Below are 12,260 nucleotides of genomic sequence, written 5' to 3'. Positions count from 1 at the left end.
TTAACTTATTTTGTTGATATGCATTGGAACATTTAATTTTAAGTATAAAGTTATATTTATTACATTGAATAACAAACTATGATGAAAATATTTATCTGAAAGAGCCAAGTGGCAGATAATAATTTAAAGGAAAGTAGGAGTGTTTCCTCCTTCCCATTGGAAATAATTCCACGTAAATCAGGAATTATTTTAGAGGAGGAAAAGAGAACATTTTCACTTCTGAAACAAGCGGACCAGATCTGACATCGGTATACTTGCTGACATCTTGCAGTAAGCTCTGGCAGAAGATATGCCAGTATTTACTGTATATTACACTTCATATGTCCGTCATACTTGTACCAATCTTGCAAATATCTTTATCATGGAATTATATCATTTAAATTCATGTGATTGGTACATTTCCTCAATTTACACTGGATTTAATTGTAGCCAAGTAGCCCAGACCATACAGCCCCAGTTTTAGATCTAGCAAAAAGAAACTGGAAGTTAATTTCCAAGGAAGAGTACATGTAAGTAATGATTGTACAGCATATCAAAAATCTGAAAGACATAGACCTTTACTTTACCTGTTAGACATTTGATATAGAGAATAAAATAGATAAAATATTAGAGTGCACTTTGAGATATTTATGACATCTGTAAAAGCTGAGAAGTGAAAATAGCATGCCTGTTCATATTTGCCACTTTATTTCAAAACAATTTCAGGCAAGGTTCCTTCAATAGGCATCAGACCCTTTATTGACATTTATGAGCAGCAAATCCCTGTTTGATGAATTACTATAGCTCCTGGATCTTGCTCAACTTAATATGGCATCAAACCTTTTTTGTAGCCATCTGAAATTGAACTTCTTTGCAGAAAAAATGGTAAATTGAGCTATTATTTTGGAATTTATTTTGTTTAATATTCCTGTGAAATGAATATATCTGTTGAGTTCATCCATAACTCAAAATATTCAGCTGATTCCAGATGTAATATTGTCAAACTGATGTGAGTTATTCCTCTTGTCACTATCAATGCTCAATGTATGACGTCTAAAATGATATTGATTTAAAGGTTTTGTCAACCATAGATATTACAATGACTTAGACAGATTTTCAGCAGCGGAATACTTTTTCAAGACGTGCAAATCTCATATGATGCAGTTTGAATTTTGCTCTGTATTGAGTGCACTGAACATAAATAAGACACACATTTACTTTTCATTTATTCCTGTTATCAGTGCTTTTTGTGAAGTATTCTGGATAATTGGATTGAAGTGCAAGCAGAAGGGAGACTGGTGAACACTGATCCAACATTACATTATTGTGAGAAAACCTATTCGACTTCTGAATTTTCACTGGAATCCCATTCACAACTGCAAGTGAACTCTGCCTGAGATAAGGTGAATGGAACTACCAATGCTAGTGTTCGGCCTCATGGTTCTGGGTTGTCTCCTTATCTGAAGATGCTCTTGCCACAGGGAGAATCTATAAAACTTCACCTCACTGATTTCAGGACTAGTGCATGAAAGAGAATGAACCATTTAGGTCTATATTCATATATGGAAGATTGAGAGATAATCTCAGAGAAACATCTTAACAGGACTAGACAGAATATATACAGCATGGGTGTAGTTTTTTTACCATGGATTATAACCTCAAAAATGGAGTTTGTAATTTAGAACCGAAATCAGAAAAGAAAAAATCACCCAGAGGTTGTTGAACAGAGTTTCTGCAAAGCAACATATAGAAAATGCTGGAAGAACTCAGCAAGTCAGGCAGCATCCATGGAAATGAACAAACAGTCAATATTTCGGGCCAAGACCCTTCTTCAGGACTGGAAAGGAAAGGGAAAGATGCCAGAATAAAAAGGTGGGGGGGGGGAGAGAGAGGGGAAGAAGGATAGTTGGGAAGTGATAGGTGATGCCAGGTGGGTGGGAAAGGTCAAGGCCTGGAGATGAAGGAATCTGATAGGAGAGGAGAGTGGACCATAGGAGAAAGGGAAGTAGGAGGGGCTCCAGAGAGAGGTGATAGGGAGGTGAGAAGAGGTAAGAGGCCAGAGTGGGGAAGAGAAGAAGAGGGAAGAAGAAGGAGGGATTTTTTTTACTGGAAGGAGAAATTGATATTCAATGCCTACAGGTTGGAGGCCACCCAGACAGAATATAAGAGATGTTGATCCACCACCTTGAAGGTGGCCTCATCGTGGCAAAAGAGGAGGCCATGGACTGACATGTAGGAACAAGAATGGGAATAGGAATTAAAATATTGGGCCACTGGGAAGTTCTGTTTTTGGCAGAAAGAGAAAAGATACTTGATGAAGACTTCTCCATTGGAAAAATACAATGGAGACCAAGTCATCAAGAAGGAGTTGGATTTGATGTTTGTTTAGTTATTTATTTATTGGCATAAAGAGCAGAACAGGCCCTTCCAGCGCTTTGAGTCATGCCGCCCAGTAAACCCCTGATTTAAGCATAGCCTAATCATGGGACAATTTGCAACGCCCAGTTAACCTACCAAAGGGTACATCTTTTCACTGCGCAAGGAAACCAGAGCACCTGGAGAAAACCCATGCAGTCACGTTTAGTGCTAAAAGAATCAAGGGATATGGGAGAATCTGGGAACAGGGTGATCAGGAACATTCATGTTGAGCGGGGCAGTAGGCCCGAAGAGTTGCTTGGAATCCTGTGGCTCCTACTCTCCACGTTTCTTTAATTCTGGCTGCACAACCTCACCGAGAGTTCGTACCGAGAGCTAGCTTGAATTACACTGTGGACTGTTCCAAAAAAAAACACAAGATCTGGTGGGAGTACATAACTACCAATTGTTCAAATGTTGTCTAAGTCAGATGCTGTCTGAGTTGCATGTGCCATCTTGGTCAATGTCTCCCATCCACTACATAATGTACTGGTTGGGCACAGGAGTACATTCAGCCAGAGACTCATCCCACCAAGATGTAGCACTGAGCGTCATAGGAAGTCATTCCTGCCTGTGGCCATCAAACTTCACAACTCCTCCCTTGGAGGGTCAGACATCCTGAGCCAATAGGCTTGTCCTGGACTTATTTCATAATTTACTGGCATAATTTACATATTACTACTTAACTATTTATGGTTCTATTACTATTTATGATTTATGGAGCAACTGTAACGAAAACCATTTTCCCCCGGGATTAATAAAGTATGACTATGACTATGACTACGTTAACAAATTTGCATTGAAATACTCCTAATTTGTGCATCCGTTCTCACCAGAATTTTCACAACAAATACATCTGCAAAAGTCAATTTTTTTGTGAACAAAAATGTGTTCCTGAGAATGATATACATTGTTGAACAACTTATCCTAATGTGTTTTTAATCACTGAGACATAATGTACTTTAATCTACTCCAATTTCTAAAAAATAACCAAAATTGTTACACTCAGGGAAGCCAATAATAATTCAAGGTAAGATATTTAATATTATAAAACACTTAATTTTCAACATCAGTCTAATCTGACTTCAAAGTTCAAAGTAAATTTATTATCAGGTACATATATGTCACCATATATAACCCTGAGATTCATTTTCTCATGGATATTCACAGTTAGTACAAAAAAAACACATTAGAATCAATTAAAGACTGTCCCCAATAGAACAGGCAAACCACTAATGTGCAAAAGACAACAATCTGCGCAAATACAAAAGAAGAAAAAAAAGAAATAATAATAATAATATTCCTGAACTAGGTTGTACGTGTCCTAAGACTCCTGCACCTTCTTCCTGATGCCTGCAGCAAGAAGAGACCATAGCCTGCATGATGGGTATCCTTGGTGTTGGATGCTGCTTTCCTGTGACTGTGATCCATGTGAATGTGCTCAATAGTAGGGAGGGCTTTATCTGTGATGGACTTACTTGAGCTGCATTAGATATTTTCACACATCCCTAATAAAATATAAAATTAAAGAGTTAATTAATATGTCATAATTAATGAAAATTGGTTCCTGAGCTTGTTTGTTCGTTACTTGCTATGTCATATGACATAGGCAATCATGGGCTTTCCATAATCATCATTATTCTTGGCAAGTTTTTCTTCAGAAGGGTTTGCCACTGCCTTCTGGGCAGTGTCTTTACAAGACGGGTGACCCCAGCCATTATCAATGCTCTTCAGTGTTTGCATAATCAAGTCTTGTGATATGCACCAGCTGCTTATATGACCATCCACCACCTGCTCCCATGGCTTTACAAGACTCAGATTGAGGGCCTAAACAGGTGCTACACCTTGCCCAAGGGTGATTTGCAGGCTAGCGGAGGGAAGGAGAAAACTTACTCCTCCTTTGTTGGAGACACACCTCCAACCTGCTACTCTAAGTACCTCAGCAGTAACCTATGTAAACAGTAGGTTACATGAACAGTAATCTATATAAACACAATTTTAACAGTCACAGTCTGGCCAAACAAGATTTGGTATAGTTGTATAGGGAATTGTATAGAGAAGAGTATGGTCATACTCTTCAGTAGATGGAATGGGGGAGAATTCAGAAATCAAAAGTACAAAGGGACATGGGGATCCTTGTGCAAGATTTTCTAAAGGTTAATTTGCAGGTTGAGTTGGTGGTGAGGAAAAGAAATGTAATGATAGCATTAATTTCAAGAGAATTAGAATATAAAAGCAAGGATGTAATGCTAAGTTTTTATAGGATATTGGTCAGACCTTACTTGGAGTATTGTGAGCAGTTTTGGGCTCCTTATCTAAGAATGCATGTGTTGGCATTGGAGAGGGTCCAGAGGAAGTTCACAAGAATGATCCTGGGAATGAAAGAGTTAACATACCAAAAGCATTTGACGGCTCTGGGCCTGTACTCAGTGGACTTTAGAAGAATAAGGGGGTATCTCATTGAAACCTAATGAATATTGAAAGGCCTAGATAGAGTGGATATGGGGGAGACTAGGACCATGCGGAACAGAGATGAGGAGAAATTCCTTTAGCCATGGAGTGGTGAATCTATGGAATTCATTGCCACAGATTGTTGTGGAGGTCAAGGTATTGGGTATATTTAAAATAAAGTTTGGTAGCTTCTTGATTAGTAAGAGTGTCACAGTTTTTGGGGAGAAGGCAGAAGATTGGGGTTGAGAGGGATAATATATCATCCATGAAGGAATGGAATATCAGACTTGATAGCCCAAATAGCCTAATTCTTCTCCTATGTCTCATGGTCTAATTCAAACTTTGAAGAATAATTTGTGTATTTGCCTCAGTAGGGAGTTAACCGACACACAAAAACAAAGAAAATTTTGGAGTAAATTATCATGACTGTTAGTTTTTAAATGTAGCCTCTTAACCTTCTCTATACTGATAAATAAATAGAATGTAGATCTCTTGTAATTTTAAATTTGATTAATTTCATTCAGATCTGTAATTTCTATTCAAGGGATGATGGGGAACTAAAACCAGTGGCCTTGCTATTAGCATCATACTGTATACAGTATTTCAATTGTTTAACTTCTGTTCTCAATGCTCAGATGAAATCCTGCCTGAATTATTCACCTCCCCTGCACCTAAAGCTTTCTGCATCTTATCAGCTGCTTTGTCTCTCAAGCATAATGGTTTCATCTCTGGAGTAGCTTTACCCTGCAAGAATTATGCAATGCCTGAGTTGTATTTGTTAAAGCAAGGTTAAAAGTTTAACTCACCATGTAAGAAATGCAATTTTGATTCAGTGTTATACTTTATTAAGTGTCTTTATGTACCCCCAACATGCACTCACCAATAAAACAACTTAATTTGTCACATTACTCTCAGTTGAACTCAAATCTTTCTACATTGCCCCCTGCATTAGATCAACGTGCCACTCCATTTTCTGGCCATTCTTTCCCTTGGAATTACATTCGTAGTCATGAATGGTCCATCAAGCAATGAATCAGCAATCACGTTTTTGTATCTGGATGTCTTCACTTCTGTAGGTCACAGTAAACTTGAAATCAAACTTGATGACCATCATTCACTCTGATTGCAAAAATGGTACAAGATTCCAAGCTTTCAGGACCAGGTACGTGTATGTCTCAGAGCAGCATTTAATATTTATGATAATTCTTTGTACTCTTTCAGACTGGCAGTTAATTTTGCACTCTACTCTATTGCATTTATGATACTTAAACTAACTTGCATCATCCACCATAATCTACTTGGTTGTATACAGTGGAAACTGTGAATTAGATCTTTATTTTCCTCATTGGTTCTATGCTATCCTGATCTAGAAAACAATCTCACATATAAGTTTTTAATTCATACAATTACCAGTAAATTGGTTTTAGTTAATCCATTGAAGTTCACCTAAATTAATTACTATCCTTGTTATTGTCTTTGTTTTGCTCTGCCCTACTTATCATAATATGATAACGATATCATTACTCCTACATTTAATATTCAAATCTAACCATGTTTATCATAATTCTACTTGCTTTAAATTAATTATTTATATTTATAAACTTGCTTTTTTCTCACTTGTCCCTTATTGATCAAAGTCCACACACACTGTAGACACTTCACTCTGCTGAAACTACATTCTCTATCAAAATACTGAGAAAATCACAGCATGATTAGACTAAGCTTTGTAGAAAAGGAAGTTAAATTTAGTAACAGCGGGAGTTTTTTGAGTATGTAATGCCACGGTGGCATAGCGGTTTGCGTGATGCTATTACAGCTTGGGGCATTGGAGCTCAGCGTTCAACCCTGCCGTCCTCTGTAATGTACATCCTCCCCATGGACTGCATGGGTTTCTTCTCACAGTCCAAAGACTTACCGCTTCATAGGTTAATTGCACGTTGTAACTTGTCCCGTGATTAGACTAGGTTTAAATTGTAAGTTTCTGTGTGGTGCAGTTTGAAGGGCAGGAAGGGCCTGTTCTGCACCGTATCTCAACTTGCCAAGAGCGACGCTTAAAATGTACTATATGTAGCAGCCAGTAGTCATCGTGGAAAAATTGTTACACATAATAAGTTCTCACGGACTCAATAGATTTGAGGCTATATATACGGATAGATGGTAAATCATTTAAAGTTAAAAAAAAAACAGAAAGCAGACATAAATAGATTAGTTTCAGGCTGGTATCTTGTGAACTCTTTAGTGCATTACTCACTCCCATGTAACTTACAGATAGGTAGGGTCATAAAGAGAGCTTTTGGCACAATGACCTTAATAAATCAAAATCCTGAATAAAGGAGTTGGGATGTTTTGTGAAAATTGTATAGCACATTAGTGAAGCCTACATTGGAATATTGTGTGCAGTTCTGGTCATCTATCTACAGGAAAGATATCAATCAGATTGAAGGAGTGCAGAGAAAATTTACAAGGATGTTGCTGAGACTTGAGAAACCAAGAGAGGGAAAGGTTGAATAGGTTAGGACTTTATTGTCTGGAGCACAGGAGAATGAGAAAGGATTTTAGAAAAGGTATGCAAGATTTTGAGCAGTACAGATAAGGGAAAATGCAGAAAGTTTTTTTTTCAATGAAGCTAGGTGAGACTAGAACTAGAAGTCATAGTTCATGGATGAAAGATGAAATATTTAAGGGCAAAATGAGGGGGATCTTTTTCTCTCAGGGGATGGTGAAAACGTGAAATGAGCAACCAGCAGAAGTAGAGGAAATGCTTATGATTCCAATATTCAAGAGAAATCTGGGTAAGTACATGAATGGTAAGGATATGCAGGGTGATGGTCTAGGTGCTGTATCCAATCAAGAACCCATCAAGCCTCTGCCTTGAATACGCCCACTGACCTGGCCTCCACAGCTGCCTGTGATAATAGATTACAGAAATTCAGTGATATACCTTCCCCCCGCCAAACAATCCTTCAAAATTCCAGTGAGTACAGACCCAGAGCTATTAAACATACCTCATATGATAACCCTTTTATTCCTGGAACCATCCTTGTGAACCTCCTCTGAACCCTCTCCAATGCTCATCTATTCTTAGATTAGGAGCCCAAAACAGTTCACACCTCACCAGTACCTTATAAAGCTTCAGCATCATATCCCTGCTGTTGTATTCAAGCTCTCTTGAAATGAATGCTGATGTTGAATTTGCTTTCCTCACCACTGACTCAGCCTGCAAGTTAACCTATACGGTGTTCTGCACGAAGACTCCCAAGTGCCTTTGCAGCTCAGATTTTTGGATTTTCTCCACATTTAGAAAATAGTCTGCACATTTATTTCTACTACTAAAAGTATATGACCTTACTTTTTCCAACATTATATTTCATTTGCCACTTTCTTGCCCATTCTCCTAATCTAAGTCCTTCTGCACCCTACCTGCTTCCTCAACACTACCTGCCCTTCCACCAATCTTTGTATCATCTGCAAACTTGGCAAAAAAAGCCATCTATTCCATCATCTAAATCATTGATATACAGCATAAAAAGAAGCAGACCCTACACCAACCCCTGTGAACACCACCGGTCATTGGCAGCCAACCACAAAAGGATTATTTTCTTCCCACTCACTGCCTTCCACCAATCAGCCAATGCTCTACCCATGTTAGTAACTTTCCTGTAATACCACGGGCTCTTAACTTGGTAAGCAGCCTCACGTGTGGCACCTTGTTAAAGGCCTTCTGAAAGTCCCAATATACAACATTGACTGTGTTCCCTTTATCCTGCTTGTAATCTGCTCAAAGAATTTCAATAGGTTCATCAGGCAAGATTTTCCCTTAAGGAAACCATGCTGAATTTGTCCTATCTTGTCCTGTGTCACCAAGTACTCCATATTCTCATCCTTAACGATTGACTCCAACATCTTCCAAACCATGGAATTCATGCTAACTGGTCTATAACTTCCTTTCTGTTGCCTTCCTCCTTTCTTAAAGAGTAGTGACATTTGTAATTTTCCAGTCCTCTGGTACCAGGCCAGAATCCAATGATTTTTGAAAGATCATTGCTGATGGCTCCACAATCTCTCATGCTACCTCTTTAAGGTTGTTCATCTGGTCAGGGTGACTTATGTACCTCTAGGTCTTTCAGCATTTTTTGAGCAACTTCTCCTGTGTAATAGTAACTGCACTCACTTCTCTTCCTTCACACACTTCAACATCTAGCACACTGCTAGTGTCTTTCACAGTGAAGACTGATGCAAAATACTCACTTAGTTCATCTGTCATCTCCTTGGCTCCCGTTATTTTTTTCTCCAGCCTTGCTTTCTAATGATCCTGCATCCACTCTCATCTCGCTTTTATTTTTTACATACTTGAAAAAACTTTTACTATTCACTTTGATATTGTTTGCTAGTTTGCCTTCACAGATTAGACAGGGCAAAGTTATTTCCCATGGTAGGGGATTCTAGGACAAGAGGGCACGACTTCAGGATTGAAGGGTGTCCTTTTGGAACTGTGATGCAGAGAAATTACTTTAGTCAGAAGGTGGTAAATCTGTGGAATTTGTTGCCACGAGCAGCTGTGGAGGCCAGGTCATTGGGTGTATTTAAGGCAGAGATAGATAGGTTCTTGATTAGCCAGAGCATCAAAGGGTATGGAATGAAAGCAGGGGACGGGGGATGACTGGAAGAAAAGGATCAGCCCATGATTGAATGGTGAAGCAGACTCGACAGGCCGAATGGGCTACATCTGCTCCTATATCTTATGATCTTATGGTCTTATCTTTTCTATTAAAATGATTCTTTTAGTTGCTTTTTGTATGTTTTTAAAAGCTTTCGAATCCTCTATCTCCCCGATAATTTTTGCTTTGTTGTATGCCCTCCCTTTTCTTTTCACATTAGCTTTGACTTCTCTTGTCAGCCATGGTTGTACTATTTTGCCATTTGAGTATTTCTTCATTTTTGAAATACATCTGTTCTGCACTTTCCTCGTTTTTTCCAGAAACTCATGCCATTGCTGCTCTGCTGTCATTGTTGTCATCCCTGCCAGCAGCTCCTTCCAATTTACTTTGGATAATTCCTCTCTCATACCACTGTAATTTTCTTTACTCCACTGGAATACTGCTATATCAGACTTTGCTTTCTCCCTATCAAATCTCAAATTGAACTCAACCATATTGTGATCACTGGGCTCTTTTACCTTAACTGCTCAAATTGCCTCCAGTTTGTAACACCCAATCCAGTATAGCTGATTCCCTAGTAGTGTCACGGTCCGGTCCGTGGACTCCTCATTCCAGTTATTTCTTTTTCCCCATGTTCCATTGGGCACCTTGATTAAGGCACCTGATCTTCATTTCGAACCGGCAGCTTAAAAGGCTCCAGGTTACAGCTACTCAGTGCTGGACTGTCATCAGAAGTTTGACGGCGGTAACCAGTCACCGGAAGCCAGTCATATCAGCAATGCAGCTTTGCTCGTCTCGGGGCCGCCAAGAGGCGTGGACTCCAGTTGCTTCAGTGCCGTGGCCACTTAGTGAATTCAGTCATTTTCATGTCCAGCTGAGTTGCCAGCCGTTTTGCCACTACTCCAAGTGAGATACGAGTTCTGTCGTTTTCATGGCCGTCTGAGACTGGGTCGAGTTGGGATCCTGCTGCGTGCAGTTCCTGGGTCGAGTCAAGAGCCTGTTGTCTGCTGTTTCTGGGTCGAGTCGAGAGCCTGCTGTCTTAGTCCTTCCAGCTGAGTAGGCCCGGCCGTTTGCCGCTACTCCGAGTTAGGTATTCTGTCTCTTCGTAGTCCAAGACCTTCCAGTTGAGTAGGTCCAACACACATCAAAGTTGCTGGTGAACGCAGCAGGCCAGGCAGCATCTCTAGGAAGAGGTAGAGTCGACGTTTCAGGCCGAGACCCTTCGTCAGGACTAACTGAAGAAAGAGCTAGTAAGAGATTTGAAAGTGGGAGGGGTATATCCAAAATGATAGGAGAAGACAGGAGGGGGAGGGATGGAGCCAAGAGCTGGGCAGGTGATTGGCAAAAGGGATATGAGAGGATCATGGGACAGGAGGCCCAGGGAGAAGGAAAAGGGGGAGGGTGGAAAACCCAGAGGATGGGCGAGGGGTATAGTCAGTGGGACAGAGTCAGAAAAAGGAGAGCGAGAGAAAGAATGTGTGTATATAAATAAATAACGGATAGGGTACGAGGGGGAGGTGGGGCATCAGCGGAAGTTAGAGAAGTCAATGTTCATGCCATCAGGTTGGAGGCTACCCAGAGGGAATATAAGGTGTTGTTCCTCCAACCTGAGTGTGGCTTCATATTTACAGTAGAGGAGGCCATGGATAGACATGTCAGAATGGGAATGGGATGTGGAATTAAAATGTGTGACCACTGGGAGATCCTGCTTTCTCTGGCGGGAAGAGCGTAGGTGTTCAGCAAAGCGGTCTCCCAGTCTCAGTCGGGTCTCGCCAATATATAGAAGGCCACATCGGGAGCACCGGACGCAGTATATCACCCCAGCCGACTCACAGGTGAAGTGTCGCCTCACCTGGAAGGACTGTCTGGGGCCCTGAATGGTGGTAAGGGAGGGAGTGTAAGGGCATGTGTAGCACTTGTTCCGCTTACAAGGGTAAATGCCAGGAGGGAGATCAGTGGGGAGGGATGGGGGGGACGAATGGACAAGGGAGTCGTGTAGGGAGCGATCCCTGTGGAAAGCAGAGGGGGAGGGAAAGATGTGCTTAGTGGTGGGATCCCGTTGGAGGTGGTGGAAGTTACGGAGAATAATATGTTGGACCCGGAGGCTGGTGGGGTGGTAGGTGAGGACCAGGGGAACCCTATTCCTAGTGGGGTGATGGAGGATGGAGTGATGGCAGATATGCGTGAAATGGGGGAGATGCGTTTGAGAGCAGAGTTGATGGTGGAGGAAGGGAAGCCCCTTTCTTTAAAAAAGGAGGACTTCTACCCTCGTCCTGGAATGAAAAGCCTCATCCTGAGAGCAGATGTGGCGGAGATGGAGGAATTGCGGGAAGGGGATGGCATTTTTGCAAGAGACAGGGTGAGTAGGTCTAGCCGTTTGCTGCTACTCCGAGTTGCGTAGTCTGTCTCCTTGTTGTCCAAGTCCTTCCAGGTGAGTAGGTCTGGCTGTTTGCCGCTATTCCGAGTTAGGTAGTTTGTCTTCTTGTTCTCCAAGTCCTTCAAGTCCAGGTTCTTGGTCCGTGTCCAAGTCCAGGCTCATGGTCCTTGTCCAGTTCCAGGCTCCAAGCCGTGTTCCAGTTCCAGGCTCCGTGTTCCAATTCTAGGCTCCGTGTCAAGTTCCAAGTCCAGGCTGAGTCCCAGTTAAGTTCCGAGTCCGAGTCAAGATCCAAGTTCCGAGTCCGAGTCAAGATCCAAGTTCCAAATCCGAGTCAAGATCCAAGATCCAAGTTCAAAGTCCGAGTCCAGGCCAAGTCTGAG

The sequence above is a fragment of the Mobula hypostoma genome, chromosome 7, assembly GCF_963921235.1.
Source record: "Mobula hypostoma chromosome 7, sMobHyp1.1, whole genome shotgun sequence".
Classification (NCBI taxonomy): Eukaryota; Metazoa; Chordata; class Chondrichthyes; order Myliobatiformes; family Myliobatidae; genus Mobula; species Mobula hypostoma.
The sequence above is the reverse complement of the archived record's forward strand: the minus strand, read 5'-3'. Positions refer to the sequence as shown.